We start from the raw sequence: 6,999 nt of genomic DNA, 5'->3' as shown, positions 1-6,999 counted from the left end.
CTATTAGGTGTGGCCTTGTTGGGGTAGGTATGGTCTACTTGGAGGAAGTGTATCACTGTGGGGGTGGGCTTTGAGACCTTCCTCCTAGCCATGTGAGAGCCGGTCTTCTGTTTGCCTATGGAATATGCTATAGAACTCTCAGCTCCAGAGCCATGTCTGTCTGGACACTGCCATGCTTCCCACCATCATGATAATGGACTGAACCTCAGAACTTGTAAGCCAGTCCCAATTGAATGGTGTCCTTTATAAGAGTTTATAAGAGATATCTCGGTCATGGTGTCTCTTCACAGCAATGGAAACCCTAAGACAACATTCTTACAAGGAATCTCTTAAATTGGTATTGGAAGACTTACCCACCCCATGTGTGTCTGTGTATTATTTCATAGAACTTAGGGTATTGAGGTTCTTTAATTAAAAGTTCCTTCATTAGGATGAAAACTTAAAAATTTTTTACATTTTATGTTTATGGGTATTTTGCCTGCATGTATGTTTGTACAACATTTGTGTTCCTGGTGCCTATGGAGGCCAGAAGAGTATCCAGATCCCTTGGAACTGGAGTTACAGAGAGTTGTGGGTGGCCATGTGGGTTCTGAGAATGAAATATAGTCCTCTAGGAGAGCAGCTGATGCTGCACCATCTCTCCAGCCTCAAAAGTCAGCATTTTAAAAACAACCTGTTAAACCAGAGTGGCCCGTGATCTTGACTGAAAGTGGTAAAAAGGACAAAAAGTAAATTGCTTAGATACACTTAAAATGGTGCTACTATTACGTGCTGGGGATATGAAGCTTGGTGATAAGAGCACCTTCCTACCTTATAGAGGCCCTGAATTCAGCCCCAGTAACAACAGCTTGGTTACCTAGGTACAATCTGTAATCTGATCCTCTGAGATAGGATCTTACTCTGTAACCCAGGCACACTGTGTAGCCGAGGGAACCTTATGGTAGTCCTCCTGTATTGGCTTCCTTAGTACTGGGATTATGGGTATCATTCGCAGCAATCATTTTTAGTGTGCATGCAAATGTATTTTAACATTTCTTAATACAATACATTCTTAATATATCTTAATAAGTTCAAACTAATATTTAATCTTTAGTTTTGGAATTTATGAACACAAGGAGGGTTGTCTTTTAGTTTGGGAAAGAAGCGGCAGTAAAGGCAGTTTGTGGCTCCTGTTCTAAAATCTCAACTAAAACTATCTCTCAAGATGATTCTTAGGTGCTAATTTCATGTTTAAAATACAATCATTGTATTATACATAATCATTGATTGACCCACATGATTACTACCTGAAAGGTATCAAAAATGGTCCCTGAAAGAATTCTTTCACTCTTTTTTGTGGTTAGAAGCCTAGAATGTTCAGGCACATGCCTGTAATCCCAGCAATTGGGAGGTGGAAGCAAGAGGATCAGAGTTAAGGTCATCCTCGGGTACTTCTGTGTAGGGTCTGAATTTAGTAACAGACTCTCTTCCGAGTTGCAGAGAAAGAACACATTTTTCACATTCTCTGTAGTAATTAGTTGTCTGTTAAGATTATTTGGGCTTGTTTCCAGAGGGTAGTCTAGATTTGAATAATGATAGAGAAGTCATGGTAGCAGCTGAAGCACACAGGAAGGAAAGAGCAAAAACTGGAAGGTAGGGTGAGCTATAACCTAATCTCTCATGAAATCGGAACAAGGCTCTCTCTGTCTAGACAATTGCTGCCAGCAGGGAACCAGGTGTTGAGCTGTGTGAGTCTGTGGGGGCATTTCCAAGCCATTTGTTGGCGCTGGCAGAATTTGGAATAATTGGTAGCTAATCCTTTCCCAAGCTACGGTAAAGTTTGCTTTGGTGTATTGTGTTTTGTTTCCCTAGCTGATTGACAATAAGAGTGCTGAAGGTTTGTTAATTATTTGTGACTGAAGTCATAGGAAAAGGCTACAAAGGCTTCTTGACATGTGTCCTTTGCTATCTTTCCATGCTGTTTTAGCATTGGTACAGAAAATCTAGATAAGGCAGTTTATTACCAGTTTACTGATCCATAATGTTCTCATTAGGTCCAGTGTTCTGTTAAGTCCTTTATAAAAGGAGTTTCAGAACTATCTGTACAATTTAATTTTTCACTTTATTGAGTAGTTTACATTTTATAGCACTGAATGTCTGGCCATGATGGTTATTACTGACTAAAATTATCACTCAGTGTAAGTCTTGTGTGTGTTACATACTTGTGTGTATACATGAAGGTCAAAGAGAAACCTGAAGTGTTGAAAGAAGAGGTTCCATTTGGAGGATGATAACATCCTTGTAGATCTTAAACTTCATTTCCTCTGGGTCTCTTTCAGCTCTAGATTCTTAGTCTGGAACATTAGCAACTTGTATTCTCTGCTGATGGCTGCTCTGTGCTCCACATTTCACACACATTCTGTGTGTGTGTGTGTGTGTGTGTGTGTGTGTGTGTGTGTGTGTGTGTGTAGGTGCCAGTGCCATAGTGTGTATATAGGGGTCAAGGATAATTTTGTACAGTTTATTCTCTACTTATATATGACTATGAAATGCCAATTCTTACCAGATGAACCAAGTGATCAGTGTTTACTTAGCATATTGAAAACAGCGTAAATTTCTTCTAAGTCTAGTTCTGGTAAGGAAGGTACAATATTTTTGGTAGTGTTTTAGACAAGCCAGAAACAGTTGGAGCTATTGGGCATTTTAAACCCCTGATAATCCATTCTTGACATAGCAGCTAAAATAATGTTATAAATCAGTTGAATGATGTCATTCTCCAGCTTAAAATTAATAGCTTCCTGTTGGGCTGAAAATAAATCCAAACAAGGATGAAATGGCTGACTTCTAGGACTGCCATCTAGCCTTTTCATGTACTGTAAAGTGCTTCAGCCTTTTCACATTATCATGTCTTCCCCCTGGCTTGCTTGTACATTGTTTATAGCTGACTACTTCTGAACTAAACTGCACACATTTATTTTTCCTCTGACTATTCTTCATGTGCTTATATCTCTTCCTTATCAGAATAAGCTGCCACAGAAGTATGACACTTGTTTTGTAAATGAAAAGAGGAACCTGACTATGTCTGGTGGGGAGGGAAGTCTGATAAACAGTTGGAAGCTAGTATGGTGGCACATGGAAACCAAAGGCAAGTGGATTGCTCAGTTCTAGGCCAGCCAACACTACACAGGGGACACAGTGTCAGAAGGGACTGGGAGGTAGCAAGAAGGACCAGCGGCAAGATTGAATTGCCACCTTTCTAATGAGCCCAGTCTCTAGTCAGTGCTTCATGAACTTGAGTGCATCAGATTCATTTGGAAGATGTTTTGGGCTTTTGGCATACAGCTTCTAGGTCTGAGAATGTCCTTAACAAGTTCACAAATGATGCTGATAATAGTCTGAAACCTAAACTTTTGAACTTGTTGCCTAAGTGATAGATCCTGAGCTAGGCCAAATTTTGTCCCTACCCTGAATTTTGCAGACTAGAGTTAGAAGAAACCCTTTGTGCTGCTAGTCATAAGCTGTTAAGGATAGGAGGCCTGAAGTGCCTGCCATGTATCCTGTCATGTAAAGAAGCCACTTGAAGAGAATGCCTAATATAGGAGTAAAGCCAAAAACTAGTGGCCTTTAATGGCAGCACTAGAGATGGCCTAATTCAAGCATCATACCAAAGCCCTGCCTTCTCTAAGGGAATTGCTTATTTATTTACATAATTTTTTATTTTTTTACTTTATTATATGTAAGTACATTGTAGTTGTCTTCAGACACCTCACACGAGGGCATCAGATCTCATTACAGATGGTTGTGAGCTACCATGTGGTTGCTGGGATTTGAACTCAGGACCTTTGGAAGAGCAGTCGGTGCTCTTAACCACTGAGCCATCTCTCCAGCCCTATTTACATAATTTTAATCAGTGCTAGTAGTATGAAGCACTTGGCAGGCATGTAGAGAAGATAACTCTTGGGAATTAGTTCTCTTTCACATGTGGATTCCAAAGATCAAACTCAGGCCTGCATGTCAAACACTGAACCATCTTGTGGGTTCCCAGGGCCTTTTTGTTTTTCTTTTTTAAGATTCTGACCTATGGATCATTTGACCTAGTAGTTATGTCTGCTTGAGCAGGCATTCCTGTGTGTTTTAACAACTAAAATAGGGAATGCCCAATGAGCAGGTAGTAAGTAGTTGTTAGCATTTGTAAAATACCCATTGAATCTGGGCTTGCTTGTCCACAACTTTAATCCAAGTTCTCACAGGATCTGAGTTTGAGGCCAGCCACAGCTACATAGTGATCTCGTCTCAAATCTAAAAACAAACGATAGCTCTGGAGTACAGAGCCATTCTGGGCTTAAGAAAGTGCTGAAATTATAAGCATGAGCCATCACAACTGGACAGAGCTCAGCTGTTAAGAGCATGTACTGTACTTGCAGAGGACCTAAATTAAACCCCAGCATCCACTGGGCATGGTGGTGCACGTCTTTAATCCCAAGCACTCAGGAGGCAGATAGGTGCATCTCCTGAGTTCAAGTCCCAGCATCCACTTCAGGCAACTCCAGGCAATCCAGAGTGTGTGTGTGTGTGTGTGTGTGTGTGTGTGTGTGTGTGTGTGTGTGTGTGTGACAGAGATCTGGGGATCCATCTGTTGCCACAGTGCTGGGCTACGGAGCATTTCTCCGTCTAGCTTGCTTGCTTTTTCTCTCCCTCACTTTTAACATGGATGCTTGGGATCTGAATTTAGGTCCTCATACTTGTCAGCAAGCAATTTTACTCACTGAGCCACCTTTGTTAAGTGTAGATTTTGTTTAGATGTTTTCTTTTCTTTTGGATTTGTTGAACTTAGATTAGACCCTCTCAGTATCCCATGGTACCATGCAGAATAGGGACCCATGTCTTAGGTAATATGTGTTAACAAATATTTTCAAAGGTGGAATTAGTGGCTATCTCTTCCATCTTTAATGATGCCAGAAGATTCAGTGTAAGTCTGGCATGAAACTGGTAATAAGTTGGGCACCGATTTAGCAGAGGATGGGCTTTAGAATTCAGCTTCAAATATTTGAAGCATAATATTTGTGGTGCATAATGAATGGGTCTGTAATCTTAGGCAGGTTATTTAACCCGCATTTTCACATCTTTAAAGCATTTAGTCCCTCACAGGGTGCTTATAAGGAATACAACTAGTTTGGTAGCAACTAGCAGATGTGAGCACTTACCTTACTAGTAGTTTTTTTTTTTTTTTCCCACAGAACATATGATTGTTGAGACAGGGCCTCAGCCCATGCTGACTTTGAACTCAGTATGTAGCAGTGTAGCAGATTTCCTTTATTTTTTGTCTTTTGTTTGTTCAAGGCAGGGTTTCTCTGTGTAGCCCTGGGTGTCCTAGAACTCACTCTGTGGGACTTATCTGAGTGCTGGGATTATGCCACCACTGACCAGCTTAAATTCTTAATCTTCCCACTGAGAATATAGGTACGTGTCAGCATGCCCAGCTAGATATCTAAAATTGTGAAGTATCCCTTACTGTGAAGGAAAACAGCCTGTCCCAGTCATGTGCAAGGTGTTAGCTGTGGTGTCTCTGACTGGCAGTCTGCTTATCATAGTGTACTGGTAACTGTGCCCCCAAAGAGCTCTGTTTCATTAACTGCCTTTATGCAATGGAAACAATTATAGTTGCTCATTAAGGAATGGATTTCCAAATGAAGTTGTTTATGGGTTTACCCTATTGGTCAATATTGAACTTCTTGTCTGATTTTAGAGAAACTGTGCTAAATAACTCCAGCAGATCAACACCTTTTAACCTTGGGAATCCCATTTATGATTGGATTTCAGAATCCAGCCATCTCATATTACTGATGATTATGAGGACATCAGGAAATGGTTGTTGACCATTGAGGGACTCTGGAAGGCTGTGCATTTGTAGTAAAACAGGAGATTGTTGAAGTGGGGTTGATTGCTTTGTTAAATGGTCCCAGCCTGCTGACTTTCTGAAGGCTTCTCAAGTCATTCTTACTGGGAATCTCTTTACCTGGATCTGAGCCAAGCCTTGGGTTGAGGTTGGCCTTTGGGGGACCTAGTTTTGGTGTCAGGTTGTGGCTTTTTGCTGTGAATGGTGATAACTGTCTTGGAAACACTCCCACTCAAGAGATAAGGAAATAGGGAAACCTGCCAAGGTGTTGGAGAGAGCTGATAGGGGCCAGCATACTGCCAGCCACCCGCAGAGCCGTGAGCATCTGAGCTAAACTGCATAGCCAAGGGCCCCTTCAGATCCTGTGACACAGTGGCTGCTCCCCTGGTAACACTGCTCCATTTGTGGCACAAGATTTGGATCACTTGCCCTCTGGGCTTCCCAGCTATTACAGTCTCCCACAGGGCAGAAGTGCTATGAAAGTCTGCACTAGAGAAGAGGTGGCCTAGAGTGACTCAGGACATGAAGGAGACTAGGATAGGATTTAGAAAGCCAGTGTTCTCAGAATCTCAGAAGCGACAGGAGAGATACAAGAGGCCTAACCCTCTGAATTGTCATTGCCAGACTGCAACCAGGACAACTGAGGGAAAGATGGGCTAGTTAAATGAAGTGCAGCAGGAAACCAGCTGTAGCAGTTTAAAATGGATAGTTTTACAAGTCACATGTTAGCATCCTGTGACGGGCGCTGCTTTGGCATAGTGGTAGGGCCTCAAAGGCTCACCCTCCTTCAGTAGCTGCTCTCTAATCACTCCTCACCCTATCCTGCTCAGGCTGGTCTCCCAGCATCTAGGCTTTAGAAAAGGTTTGTCTGTAGAAAAGATTCTTTTGTATAATTTTGAAAAAAAAGTGAAAAAAAAGTAGATTTAAGTGAGAAAAAGGATCAAGTGTTTTGTTTTGGCTGACATCATAATTAAAAGGCTGTAGGGTAGCCTCCTGGTTGTTGTCCTGTTAAGGCTTACTATTCTATTGCCAGATCCTTTCCATGTATGTTTTAAACAGGGGTCTTAATACCTCATCAGGCTTCTGATTCTCTTGCCTTGTTTTTCAATTATGAAAACTCTATA

This window comes from Mus pahari, chromosome 6, assembly GCF_900095145.1.
Source record: "Mus pahari chromosome 6, PAHARI_EIJ_v1.1, whole genome shotgun sequence".
NCBI lineage: Eukaryota > Metazoa > Chordata > Mammalia > Rodentia > Muridae > Mus > Mus pahari.
Note: the sequence above shows the minus strand (reverse complement) of the source record.